Genomic DNA, 12,663 nt, shown 5'->3' on the forward strand with positions numbered 1-12,663 from the left:
CAGTGAAATAGATGTGATTAAGATAGAGAATGTATGTGAATGAGTGCCTAGTTTAAATAATGAATGAATGGTTAGGGAGTTACCAGCCTGAAGAATTCAGTGTCGGCCAAAGAAGGTGTCAAATGGGATCAACCAGATGACCCCCGGAGGGCAAACTGGAATCCACCCCACCACCTCAAAGGAAGGAAAAACAAACATCTGACAACATGGAGCCAGCCACCTGCTGATTGATTTAGCAACAGCAGAATGAAGCAACTCTCATGGACTGACATAGGAATAAATTCCTATAAAACTGGACTCTGAAGACAAAGGACTTTGAGTCTATGGTTCTGCTGCCAGCCTCCAGGAGCATCAGGTGCATCTGACACAGACTTGGCTCCATCCTCATGACCAAGATACCTGGCCAGTAACTTGGCATGAGCAACGTCTAGGCTGGTAACTATAACATCTATACAGAACCTGAATGAATGATTGTGTGAATGAATATATGTGTGTGTGTGTATAAGAAATAAGTAGTGATAGAAATAAGTAGTAAAACAATGTTGTTTGCTTTTATCTTTTGCTTTACTATTATATTTTTACAATAAATGTGGCATCTTTGCCTTATCCCTCTTAATAAGATCCTGCTGGTTTTTATTATATTGATATAACACATCTGCATTAAGCACATCTCTTTGCTAATTAAATATGGTGGCAACATTGGAGTGGCGAGTTCCCTGCAGCAGGAGCCATAGAACAGGGTCTGAAGCCCCCAGAGCCCCGGATTTTCAGACACAAACCTCGCCCAGCAATGGGCCCAGTGGAAGGAGGATGTTGAGCTGCACACAGACCTGGCCATGCAGGGGGACGACAACAGCAGGAACATAAAATGATTATTTAACTTTCCTGGGGAGCCAGGAGCTCAGCATCAGGGTTGAAGCTCACCAGTCTCCCAGCAGTCCTAGGAGCCCTGTGCAACTATTGCTTCCCAAAGAAGAATGAAACTGTGGTGTGACCCAGGTTTTGCACTAGAGACCAGTCTGAAGGGGCAAGGACAGACCCCAATGTTACTGCCTTAACACACGGGCTGCTACATACAATTTTGTCAAGTATCAGAGGGGTAGCCGTGTTAGTCTGGATCTGTAAAAGCAGCAAAGAATCCTGTGGCACCTTATAGACTAACAGACGTTTTGCAGCATGAGCTTTCGTGGGTGAATACCCACTTCATCGGATGCAAGTAGTGGAAATTTCCAGGGGCAGGTATATATATGCAAGCAAGAAGCAAGCTAGAGATAACGAGGTTAGTTCAATCAGGGAGGATGAGGCCCTGTTCTAGCAGTTGAGGTGTGAAAACCAAGGGAGGAGAAACTGGTTCACCACTTGCATCCGATGAAGTGGGTATTCACCCACGAAAGCTCATGCTGCAAAACGTCTGTTAGTCTATAAGGTGCCACAGGATTCTTTGCTGCTTATACAATTTTGGGAACTTGTCAGACTCCTAAATTTGGGACAGGATAGTCTGCAGCACTTGGATCACCAGCTGCAGGAGCAGCTGATCTGGGAAAGTGATCTCAGGTTAGACAGATGCTTAGACATGGGACATGCAGCAGAAGCCTGAGGAGAAAGGATGAAAGCCCTAGGAGGCACAGCACCTCCAGAAGTCCATGCAGTGAGACAAGAGCAAAGGAGAGCAGGTGCCCAGGGCTCCACACCCACAGTGAGATGTATTACTGTGGTAGGGTGACCACGTGCCTGGTTTTTTACTGGAAAGTCTGATCGAAAAGGAGAGCTGGGGTGTCTGGTCAGATCTACTAAGCTGTATCATGGGAGGGTGGGGGGTTGGAGAGGAAAAGCAGCAAGCGAGGGGGGGAAGAGGAGTGGATGGGAGTGGAGCCTCAGGGAAAGAGGTGGGGCAGCATTTGGAGCCTTGGAGGGAAAGAGGTGGGACAGGGGAGGTTCTGGTACTCATGCTGGAGTGTCTGGTTTTTAAATATTACCAAGTTGGCAACCCTATACCGTGGGAGACAGCATGAGTGAGTAAAGGAGAAGTACCCTGCTCTAGGACAACATTGCAAGAAATGTTGCAAGTTGAACCATGTTATCACTGTGGGCAAGAGCAAAGGAAGGTCCCAGAAAGATTGCACGCAGGGGGAGGGCACATCAGACAACAGTGCTGACATCCTGACTCTCTGCTTGAGTCCCAGCGCATATTGGGACAGAAAAGCAACAAGAGAAAACATCAACCTCCGTGCATGCAACAATGTTAATGCGGAAACACCCTGTGCGATTTCAGCTGGACAGCAGGACCTCCTGTAATATGATTCTTCATGATGAATTGGATTCCACCACACCCATCACAAAGAGCAGGTGTGAGCTAATAATGTACGAGAGCCTAATGCAGCCCATAGGATAATGTGACCTCATAGTAATTAACCCCCAAAATAACAATACCAACTGAAGCTTGTGGTGGTGGACAGTAAGAACCGCAGACCCCTCTTGGGGAAGACAGCCATACAAATCATGAATCTGATCAGGGTGCAGCATCAGAATGTTATAGTTCTGGTGCAAGAAGCAAAAAAGAGTCTTCTGGACAATGCAGACAATTTCAAGAGCATATGGGGATGATTTCAAAGGAGATGAATGCCTCAAAAGAAAGCTACAACTGGAAGTAGACCCCCCACCCCACTGCACCCGGTGTGCTTACCACAAAGGAAAATTCTAGTAGCACTATAGTCCCATATGCAAGAAGCTTGAAGGTCTGCAGAGTAGGGGTATCATAGCACTTGCAGAAGCCAGTACACCCTGAGTAAGCAGCATGAGGCAAATTACACATCTGCACAAGCCCAAAGCCACTGAACAGGGTATTGAAAAGATGCCACAATCCCAGGGGTGCGCAAACTTTTTGGCCTGAGGCCACATCGGGGTTCTGAAACTGTATGGAGGGCCAGCGTAGTGATTTAAATTGCTCTCTCCGTAGGAATGTGCTACTTATGGAGCACCAGGACTGGCAGCCATAAGTAATACATCGTCAGTAGCAGATTCCTACAGGGAGCAATTTAATACACTACACCTGGGTAGGGAAGGCTGTGCCTCCCCAAACAGCCTGGCCCCTGCCCCATCCGCCCCCTCCCACTTCCCACCCCCTGACTGCCCCCCTCATAACCACCAACCCATCCAACCCTCCCTGCTCCTTGTTCCCTGACTGCCCCCGCCCGGGACTCCCCTCTCCTAACTGCCCCCGGGGACCCCACCCCCCTATCCAGCCCCCGACGCTATCCAACCACCCCCTGCTCCCTGTCCCCTGACTGCCCCCTGGGACCCTCTGCCCCTTATCCAATCCCCCCACTGCCTGCCCCCTTACCATGCCGCTCAGAGCATCAGGACTGGCGGCTCTCGCAGCCCTGCCACCCAAAGCACTGGTGGCATGGCAAGCTGAGGCTGCAGGGGCGGGGCTGGGGGCTAGCCTCCCCGGCCGGGAGCTCAAGGGCTGGGCAGGACCGTCACACAGGCTGGATGTGGCCCATGGGCCATAGTTTGCCCACCTCTGCACTATCCACTGCCCAAAAGTGAAGACTCATCTTGATAGAGCTCTCCAAAGCCTGAATCTTTACAGTTTGTTATGAGAGGAATGGGTTTTGGCACATAAGCCTGGATTGAGAGTCCAGCATGGTGACCACCTTTGCAACACCATTTGGTCACTGCAGATTTCTGTGCATGCCGATGAGTCTAAGCCCAGCCCCAGAGGTGTTCCAGAATAGACTCACCCACATGTTGGAAGGACTGCCCAGGGTGAAAATAACTGTAGAGTATATCCTTGTTGTAGGTGAAGGAAGCAATGATACAGAAACTGAACGAGGCCGTGACAGAAAACTACAAGCTTTTCTATAGCAATGCAGGGAGTGGGGACAAGAACATAAAACTCAGCTCAGAAATAATGCAACTCAAACAGCATGAGGTGACACCCCTTGGACATCTGCTCACACCCAGTGGGATTGAAAGCAGATCCCAACAAGAGCAAGGTGGTCAGAGACATGCCAGCTCCAGTGGATGTAAAAGGAGTACAGTGCTTCATAGGAATTACAGGTTTTCTGCTCAAGTTCTGTCCACACCTGCCTGCAGTAGTGGAACCCCTATGTCCAATCAAAAGGCGGGGTGTTGAATGGCACTGGCAGGTCTCCAACATCAAGCATCTGACATAGAAAAAATAAGTACTGCCAGCCAGGAGAGCCACTGACACTCCAGTGTGATGCATGGGAGGAAGGATTGGGTGCAACTCTTTTGCAGGAGCAGCTGGTCACTTATGCCAGACAGTGTTCCCTCTAATTTTTCCCACCCATGTGCGGAATGAATTTTGTCATGTGCACCAATATGGAGGTGATGTGTGACACTTCACCTTCATATTGGTGCACATAACTAAATTCATGCGATGGGGGTGGGGCCGAGGGGTTCGGAGTGTGGGAGGGGGCTCAGGGCTGGGGCAGAGGTTTGGGGTGTAGGGATGTGAGGGCTCTGGCTGGGGGTGTGGGCTCTGGGGTGGGGCCAGGAATGAGGGGGTCAGGGCTGGGGCAGAGGGTTGGGGTGTAGGGGTGTGAGGGCTCTGTCTGGGGGTGCGAGATCTGGGGTGGGGTGGGGGGTGAGGGATTTGGGGTGCAGTGGGGCTCCCCGGGGCTATGGTGGGGAGAGAGGGCTCCCCCCAGCTCTCTTTCCCTTGGGCTGGGGAGGAGAGGCAGGAAGGTTGCGACAGGTCAAGGCCGGGCTGGACTGGGGCCGGCACCTGTCCCCTGGCCGCAGCAGGGCTGGGGCTGGGCCGGGGCTGGGAGAGGGGAGCTGCAGCAGGTCTGGGGCAGAGGAGAGGCATCTCCCCTTGCTGCAGTCCTGAGCGCCTGTGAGGTGCTTAGTAGGTAGCTGAGCAGTCGCACAGCTTAGAGGGAACTTAGGGCACCCTGTCAGAACTGAACAGGGGTAACACCCAAATAGAAAGAGAGTATCTGGCTGTGGTATTTGGGGTGGAGCGATTCCAGCCGTGCCCCTATGGCCACCCGGTCATAGTGCAATCAGACCACAAACTGCTAGAGACAATCGCGGCAAAGTCCCTTCTTAGTGCTCCAGAGAGATTGCAGCACATGTTGATGCACCTCCAGTACTGCCAGGTAGAGATCAGATATTGCTCAGGATGATTACTGGTGTTAGACGACATCCTGAGCAGGGCATCTATACCCAGCATGAGCGAGCTGGGGGAAGGGATCATGATACTGAATCCATTAACATGCTGCACTGTCCCCCAGTTTCAACAGTGAAGCTGATGGATATCACAGAGACTACGGTAAAGGGCATCTAACACTGGGCAGTCAACAGAGTGATACTAGCAGAGGCCCCAGAAGACAAAAGCCAAGTACCCATAGGAGCAAGAACCATGTTTTCAAATAAAAGCTGAACTGAGTGTACAGGATGGAATAATATTTTGAGTCCACAGAGCTGTTGTTGCTGCCTCATTACATAGGGATGTCATGCAAACAGTACATGCCTCACACATGGGCACTGAAAGCTGTCTGACACGAGCTCAAGACTGTGTTTACTGGCGGTAATGTATACACAACTCCGCCCCTTGGTAGAAGGGTGTGACACCTGCTGGTTGGGTGATAACCACCAGCAGAAAGAGACTGTTACCTCAGGAGCTTCCCACTTGACCATGGGAAATGGTGGGAGCTGACTTATTTACCCTCAAGGAAAAGCAGTCCTTGATTACAGTGGATTATGGTTCAGATTTTTGGGAGGACGATGCCCTGCCTGATACAAGAAGTAAGTCAGTGACTGGCAAATTGAAGGCCCACTTTGCGAGATATGACATCCGGACACTTTATTCACTGACAAGGGATCCCGATTTGCCTCAGAAAAATGAAAGGAATTTCCACCCAAATGGGAGTTTGTCCACTACAGCTCCTTTCCAGCATCCCCACAGTGTCATGGTCAGTTGGAATCAGCGGTGTGGAAACACCTAAGAGACTGTTACACAAGGCTGTTTGTTCTAGGTCAGACCCTGGCTAGCATTGTTGGCACACAGGGGAGCCAAAACAGTCCAGAGCAGGCCCAGGATGGGGCAGAGGACCAAAACCCTGCTACCAGTGAGGGGAGACCTGTTGCAGCTAGAAGGATGGAGACCAACAATCAGAGCATGCAGGCGCTAGAGTACAACAGGTCAGCCAAGGATCTACCGGCCCTGGAGACCGGCACTCCTGTGAGGATCCAGCCATTAGAGAGACACCAGAAGAAGAGGACTAGCACCCAGGTCATACGAGGTGACTACACAAGAGGGGCAAGTGATCCAAAGGAACAGGAGACCCTCACAATCCAGCAGACTTGATACCCGGAGACAGCCTGCAGAGATACAGACCATCACAGAACGTCCAGAGAGAGAGACTATTCTAGATTGGATACAGGGAGCTGGAGACAGGTCACTGCCAGGGTGGTTGAGACCAAACTATGTAACTAGCTGAGTCTGTGGTAAAGACGAGACTCCAGCTTGGCTCTGGGCTGGCAACCTCTGGCTGAAGGGACACAGGTGGGGGGCTGAGTATCAAATCTTATTTATGTTTAATGTTTATATAAATGGTTGTAAAATTGGGAAGTTGTATAGTGAGTCAGTGGGTCCATGTTCACACCAGGGGCTGTGTCACAGGCTGGCTGTGACATAACAGCTAGCCCCCAGCTGATGGTGATATGGCAACTTAATGATAACATGACCCCAGCCGCAGGGAATCAGGAGGGACTCATTCAATAGAGCTAGGAATTCAGCCTCGGGGGAGAGGCTGCACACGAGGCTGGAGTCTCATGCAGGAGAAGCCCAGCAATTTGCGGCTAGCTGTGGCTAGAGAGCTGAGCCACAGGAGTAGCGCTGACTCCTGCTGGTGGAGCCCTGGAACAAAGGGCCAGGCATTCAGTGGGGCGGTCCTGGGGACGCTGTTCCAGAAGGGGAACGGGGAGACCCACAGGGAGCAGAGCAGGGTCCTGAGGGGACCCCCTGAGACAGAATTTCCCCTGCTCTGTGTAGGCCCTAAGCGAAGCTGCCAGAATCCCTGGGGAAGGGAGGCAGCAAGGGAATCCTGAGGAGAAGCAGAGACAAAAAAGAAGCTCTACAGGGACCAGGAGCGAACGTCAGTGGAGTCCAAGAGGGGCAGTTGTTTTGGACTTCCAGTTGGATCCTGTGTTACCCCAGAAGGGGAGTGAACTGTTACGTGACATGGCTGGAGGGCCAGGCCACAGAAGACCCAGAGACAGACAGGCCTGAGGGCCCGAAGAAGTGACCAACACGGAGTGCTGAAGACAAGGACTTCTGGGAACATTGTCTCCTGGCACAAGGAGGTGCTACTCAAGGTGAGGAAATGCCGTTACCGACTGTTTTCGAAGGGACACCGGGGAACAAGGACTGGGGAGTCAGACTGGCAGCAACACAGCCACAAGGACAGAGCAGCACACGGGGTTCAGTAGAGTTCTACTTGTTCTACTTCACCTGCATTCAGCTTCACTCTTTGTTAATGAAACACAATCCAGGAAGTGGAATTCTTCCTAAGCCCCTTGAAAACCCTTTCGGTTTAAGTCTGGGGAAAAGACAGTAAGGAAGCTGAAGGAGTTGGCTGCAGGATCATGCAGACAGGAGCTGGGCAGACATCTTCCCTATGCCTCAGCTGCACCATCTGCTGCCAGCCCAGGCCTGCTCCAAGACAGCCAGCTTAGGCCCAGCATTGGGCCATATCCCTCAGTCTTCACTCAGTCAAAGCCCCCAGTTCAGAGGGAATTTAACCCATGCAGTGATGGCTGGCTCAGACCCTCTCTGTTGGTTTTGGGATGGGGACAAACGTCTCTTGCTCTGCTCCCCTTCTCCTGTGCAGAGGGAACTCCATCAGGTCCCAGACGGAGTCAAAGTCTGGAGCCTGCAATGCCTGAATAGGGCTGAAATGAGGCTAAAGGGTTAAATTTTCCAAAAGCTACTGAGTGACTTAAGAGCCTATATATCACTGACTTTCAATGGGATTTAGATTCCTAAAGCATAGCAGCACAGGTGGGTAGCTTTCCTTTAGCTCGCACAGGTAACAATAGCAGTGAAGAAGAGGCAGAGTTACTGACCCTGAGCAGGGCAGCAACCCGTGTACATAGCCAGAGTCCCTGATGGTCTTGTACTGGGACGGCTGACCCGCACTGAAGCCTGCACCATTACGCGTGCCAGCTGGATTAAAGCTAGCAGAGCTATGCCTATCTGCACTGCAGTCACACCTTCATTTGTGGTATGGACGCACCCAGCATCTCACTGAATGTCATGAAGCTCCTAAGTGCTGAATCCACTTTTGAAAATGAAGTTTGGGCTCCTAAATCACTTACGTGCTTTGGAAAATTCAATCCGTAATGACTTTGCCCATCCCTTTTAATAACCTGGAAGGGGTAGGGGGGGAATCCAAGGTTTCCAGAGATGAAGTCTATGTCCCGCCTTTATCCGAGACCACGTCCACACTAAGAAGTTATGTTGGCAGAACTTTTGCCAACATCAGTTGCCTAATCTCAGTGACCTGGAGCTCCTCCTTATCCAGAGCAAGATCACGTCCCTCACATCTATTAAATAGAATCATAGAGTTGAAGGCCAGAAGGGACCACCGGAGATCAGCTAGTCTGATGTTCTGTACAGCACAGGTCACCATCAGCACCCACACACTAACCCCAACATCCAAAATGAGACCAAAGGGAGCCCATGGGAGATTAGAGGGACCGGGGTGCACCTCCATTCACCAAAACTTCATTGTCCTGACATTATTCATTTTCCCCTGACATTCCAGCAACTCTACAGGAATGGGTGTCCTAGACATACCAGAGACCACTCAGGGCTGAGATTATACTGTTCATCTCACCCCTGCTCCTTTTTAGCTAGGAATCTTTAATGAAACCTGAACTGCTCCACTTTGGGGAAACCTTTATGCTGTGGCAAAGCAGCTTCACTGCTGGTGTTTCTATAGGGGCCCAAAGCAATAGCACTGGAAATAAGCTCACAAGCGCATGCACACCACCAGAACAATTCTATGGCCTTTCCTTCATGTTATTCTGATCAATAGAGGCTTGTGCACAGAGTCGATTATGGGGGTAGACAGTTCTGGGAAACAGAGCCACCCATTCCTGCCTGGAGGAGTCACTTGGGGGCAGATGTTTACAAAGAACTTCACTCTGCTGCTTTGCCTAATGGACCCCTGCCCTCGCCTCAACCCGTTCTCAACTCGTGAATCATCATTCAGGCTCCATACTAGGCCCATTGTGCTGGCTGCAGACGGGTAGCATGAAGGGGTTGCCACTCTAAAGCTTGGACTGAAAGTGGCAACGTCATCTTGGAAGAAATGTAAGCCTGCCCTTCCCCCATGCAGAGAGTTAAGCATGACAGGGAGGGGCTGTGCATGGCCACAAGTTACCCTAGCGCAGTGTGGAGGCGGAGCAGTGAAATGCACTAAAGCCAGGGCATGCCCGCATTAAGGAACTGGACCCTCAGTCCCCATTCCAGCTGCTGTGCACTCAGAAAGTCATCACAAAGTTGCCCCAGAGGAGCAGCCGAGGAGTCCCCTGACATAGGGGATCCTCAGGTAATCAATCTGGCATTGCTGGCTTCTGGTAGGGGGCATGTCAGAGTCAGTGCAGGGCACTGCTTAGGGCTGCTCTGAATTACACCAGGGGTCATTTTGGTCACTGGTGGTCCCAGAATGAGAGGAGCAGAAATGTGGCTTACAGCTGCCAATCCCCACTCCTCAACTGCACCAAAGATTTGGCCCTACATCTCCCCTACTATTGTAACCTGCCTGGCTACACCAGAGACACGAGGCCAGACCTTCCGCTGGCGGCAGCTCCACTGACGTCAATGGAACTACACAGATTTACAGCAGCTGTGAAGCTGGTCCATATACCAAGACATTTAACAGCTTGGTTCATAAAATAAATCAAGGCCAAAGCAGTGCTGGTGCATTGATCTGAATGGGAGACCCCAATCTTACATCACTGAATAGCAGCATTGAATTGGGGGGATTTCTACAGCCGCTCAACGCCTTCCAATGAGATCTCGGGGCAGTTAGTGGGGATTCAGTAAGTGGCTAGTGCTGCAGGATGGGCAAGTTTGAATCTGGAGCAAGTGCGGAGTTGAAGGTTTCTTCTCTCGCGAGCCGGAGAGCTGAGCTTTCTAGCATTAGAAAGGGGACTGTCTCAGCCCTCAAGCGGAACACAGCACTTACTTCTACCCCGAGAGGTGCCGAAACATCAGCTCAAAGAGTTTGTAGATGCCCCTGAACACTGATCAGTTAGTTTTTTAAATGATCAACGTTCAGCAACTTCTAAAGACTGGGACTGCTAGGCGTTACTGTACACAGTGATCATTTATTATGTGCAGTGTGGTAATGACTCATAGCCCCAGCCGAGATTAGGGCTCCACTGTGCTAGGTGCTGCACGTACACATAATAAGAGACAGTCCCTTCCCCAGAGAGCTTACAGTCAGATGAGGCAGACAAAGGGTGGGAGGGAAACTGAGGCACAGAGGGGGGCGGTAACTTACCCTAGGACTCACAGCATGTCATTGGCAGAGCCAGGAACAAAACGCAGGTCTCTTCCCATCTCTGGCCCACTGTTTTGCACACGATTTTGCTCACCTCCACCAATGTCTCTTGCCCACTGCATCGAATTCAGACATCTTGTTCTCCACGGAACTTCTCAGCTCTGCTCCGCCTCACTCAGCCACTCTCATCTTTAACCACAGCACCCCTTCCACATCAAGTATGACCCAGAAAACCAACTTTGCCCCCACTTTCAGGCCTCCTACCTGGAATGCCTTCCCTGCACTGATTGCTAAGGGCAATTTGTTAAGATGTTTCTCCTTCAAATCCCCCCGCAAGACTCACTTTTCCCATCATCCTCAACACGAAATTAGCCAGCTAATCCTGGTGAAATAAGAGGGCATCAGGCAGAGCAGAAGGGCTTTAAAGCTCTGAGCATATGGTGGGCACTACCAAAATGCAGATTATCATAATCATGTTCTCACATTATACACCTGCCCCCAAGGCATTGGCTGAGTTTGATTGCTGGCAAAGCACTGAAAAACTGAGGCTGAAAGATTGAGAGATGGAGAATTAGTGCGGGGGAGAGAAGAGGGCTCAGACATGTCGACAGGGCCGGCTTTATGAATGGCGGGGCCCGATTTGAATGGCGGAGGTCCAGGGCTTCAGTGGCACTTTGACAGTGGGGGGTCCACTCAGGGTCTTCTGCGGCACTGAAGGACCCCCCAGCGCCGAAATGCTGCTGAAGCCCCGGAGTGGACACCCCGCCCCCCGCTGCCAAAATGCCGCCAAAGCCTCGGAGCAGACACACACACCCGCCGCCAGGTGAGGAAAAAAAATTTTTAAGACACCTAAGGCGCGGGGCCCAATTTCGGGGAATTGGCTTAAAGCCGGCCCTGCATGTCAAGAGAGAGAATTAGTGGGGGGAAGAGAACAGGGCTCGGCCAGAGAAGAGAGGCAGAGCGGGGTAGTGGCATGTAGCAGCAGTGGAAACCGTATTATGGTTTCAGGGATTTGTAACAGACGTCCTGTAGGATACGTGGGCTGGTGCTCTCTGCTGGTGAGGCAGGAACTAGCTCCATTCGTAAGGGTGTTCTCAGCTGTGCTCCAATCATTCGACTAGCAATGCCCAAAAGCTTCTGGCCCTGGCCTACCAACTCCATGAAATCTTTGGCATGCTGAACTGAAACAAATTAAGTATTCTGATTAGCAGCAGCATCTCCAGCTGTAAGAGCCCCCAGCTCCATGACCATCACATGGCTTCCTCTCTATGCTGACTATTTAACCCTAAAGCAACTGAGAGGCAGTGTGGTCCAGTGGATTGAATCCTTTGCACCAACAGACCGGAGTTCTATTCCTGGCTTGGCCTGCTGGATGAGCTTATGCAAGTCACTTCCCTGTCCTATGCCTCAGTTTCCCCTCTTACTTTTTGTCTACTTAGACTGTAAACTCCCTGGGGCAGGGACTGTCTCTCACTTTGTGTCTCTACATCACTGAGCACAACGCGGCCCTGATCTTGGTTGTGGACATGAGGTGTTTCTCTAATAATACTTGCTCATAATCTGGCCCTGCTAAGGAATTCAAATGCAGAGGCACTTCTGGGGAAGGGCAGAGAGCCCCATTCTTCTCATGTAGTCAGTAAACAGCACTGATGCTCCACCCAGGTCAATTTCCTGATAGCTGCTGTAAACTGTCCTCATTAACAGCCCTTCGCTGTAACTCTCCTCCTGAGCAACTCCTGAGTTTTAGTAAAAGCCCCAGCCCAGCAGCCCCAAATAGCACACCCCATCTCTCTTATTCCCTGGGAAAGTAGGGGCTGGAAGCTACTGCAGAGCCAGTGTGCTCAGTCCTGGGAAGAAAGAAACTTGCTAGACTTTACAACACCGCCTCCCCAGCTAATCCACTTTGGAGGGAATCCCTTCCAGTCCTCCTCGGTCCAAGGAACTTTGCTGCAACACAGGGCCTTTGAGAGAGGTAAGGGAAAGGTGGGGTGATCGCTCGTAGAGGGTTCTCTAACAAAGAACGACCAACTCCCACGGGTTCTGAGATGAAGCATATTGCAGATGGTGGGTACCTGGTGGAGCTACAGCCAGCTGGAAAAGGGCTCAGATCTCAGCA

Source organism: Mauremys reevesii, linkage group 8 (genome assembly GCF_016161935.1).
Source record: "Mauremys reevesii isolate NIE-2019 linkage group 8, ASM1616193v1, whole genome shotgun sequence".
Taxonomy (NCBI): Eukaryota; Metazoa; Chordata; order Testudines; family Geoemydidae; genus Mauremys; species Mauremys reevesii.